Source organism: Orycteropus afer, unplaced genomic scaffold (assembly GCF_000298275.1).
Source record: "Orycteropus afer afer isolate SDZICR_OR568_19922 unplaced genomic scaffold, OryAfe1.0 scaffold00110, whole genome shotgun sequence".
Taxonomy (NCBI): domain Eukaryota; kingdom Metazoa; phylum Chordata; class Mammalia; order Tubulidentata; family Orycteropodidae; genus Orycteropus; species Orycteropus afer.
Window position 1 is genome coordinate 7,392,177 of NW_006921697.1, and position 2,403 is coordinate 7,394,579.

Consider the following 2,403-nt stretch of genomic DNA (forward strand, 5'->3'; position numbering starts at 1 on the left):
AAGGATGTCATGCTTGGTAGGGTGGAGGGTTGACGAAAGAGGGGGAGGCCTTCAACGAGATGGATTGACAAGGTGGCTGCGATGATGGGCTCAAGTATAGCAGGGATTGTGGGGATGGCACGGGATTGGGCAGTGTTTCGTTCTGCTGTGCATGGGGTCGCTATGAGTCGGAAATGACTCGACGGCACTTAACAACATGACTTAACAAACAATTTGTAAATTGGACAAATATCCCCTCATACAAGAAGAAGCTGCTTTTAGAGAATGAAGAATTCAGAGACTTAAATAACTTTTGTTTAAAGAATACAGGTTTCCATAGTGATGAAGTATTTAATGGCTACTTAGTTAACATTAAAAAGGTACTTCAGGAAGATTCACTCCCTCCATCCACCTGCAGTCCTGAGACATTCAAATTAAATTAAAATTAAATTAAAGAATTCAAATTAAAGAATCTTTTCTCATTTAATCACAGGTTAATGGTTTTGTCTGTTCTTTGCAGCAGCCATTTTGGGTAAGAGAGAGAAAAAAAAATAACACTGGCTGATTAATTTTGGGTCAGGAATTTTCATGTTTGTGGATTAGATAAATCCTCTTGGAATAAAAGTAAAATATTTATTTGTAATGTAAACTTGATTTCACGATACCAACAAAATGCAATGGATGCCTGGCTTCCACTGTATTAAGGCTTAAATTCTAAAGCATTTGGTTTGTGGAAGGCTGTTGTTTACAGTGGGAGCCCTAACTCCATCATGAAGCTAGACATTTGAGTTCTTTCTGACCCTTAAACCAACATTATGGCTAAGTACAGACCAGTTCCAAGACAAACCTAGGGAGGGACAGTTTTCACTCAGAAGAGTGTGGTTGAAGTAGATTATGCTCACAGAAATAACTAAGGAACTTGCTTGAGTATGTCTTTTCTAATAATTTAAAGTTTGGGGTTTGGTATTGTTTTGTAGTCACCTTAAGGTTAAGACTCAGGCTGCAGGTACTGAGTTATATCCAGACCACCACCTAGCTAGATAGTCAAGGTCCACGTGCAATCCTGTAACCCTTTTTTATCTTCAATTATGTATGTATCCCAATCATGGTTCTTTTCCCCCACTTCTGTAATCATGCCTGCAACAGTGATGATCTGCCACCATTTGGTGATGATTCCCTTTGTTTTTAATCATATAATTAGACCCATGGCCATGACAAAGTGGACTCCATTCAGTTTTCTATACTGTGTATATGCTGATGGTTTCCTTCATCCTGGATAACTGTCTTTGTCCTGTCCAAGGATTAATAAAACTGTCTATTGAATCTTTTGAATCTGGGGTCTATTTTCCCCTGTTCCACCAATCTTTCTGATCAGGAACACAATAGAAGGTTCCAGTTAGAATGGGGAAAACATGTAGAACAAAACTTAAATTTATAAAAAGGTCAAACTTATTGGACTGATAAAGACTGGAGAAACCCCCGAGACTATCACCCTAAGACACCTTTTAACCTGGAACTGAAGCTACTCCTTGAGGTCATCTTTCAGACAAATTATAGATTGGCCTATAAAATAAACAAGAACATCCATGAGGAATATGCCTCTTAGAACAATCAACTTTTGGGGACCAAATGGACAGGCTTTTGCCCAAAAGCAAAGGTATGAAGTCAAAGAGGGGCAGGAAAACTGCAGGCATGGATGTAGAGAAGGCAAGCTGGAAAGGGGGAGAGTGCTGACACATTGTGTGTGGGGGTGAGCAGCAATTAGTGTCACATAACAATGTGTCTATAAATGGTTGAATGGGAAATGAATTTGCTGTGTAAACTTTGATCTAAAACGTAACAAAATGTTCAAAAACATGCAGTGGATGAACCTAGTTTGCATCCTGATTTGAATAAATCAACAATCAAACAATAATAATAGTAATATAATCAATAATCAATCAATAATGATAGGAGAAATCTGAATAATCTATATCAATGATCAGTAATAAGAGGGGAAACTTGAAGATTGACTGGATATTTTATGATATTAAGGAAACAGTATTAATTTTTAGGTATGAGGTGGTATAGTGTTTTTTACCCCCAAAGAATCTCTACATTTTAGAAATAAGAAACAAATTACTTATAGGTGAAATAGCATGAAGTCTGGGATTTACTTTAGAATCATCCAGTGGGGAGCTGGTAGTGGGAAGAATTGCAGATTCAACAAAACTGGCTGAGTTGGTAATTGTTGAAGTTGGGTGATTTATGTATGTTTCATTATACTACTTCCTTTACTTTTTGTATATATTTGAAATTTACCATAACACTTCAGAAAAATATATCCAACTTGTTGTTGTTGTTATGTGCCATCGAGTCAAACCCGACTCATAGTGACCCCTCCTTGGGTTTCCGAGGCAGTATCACTACGGAAGTAGGATTGCC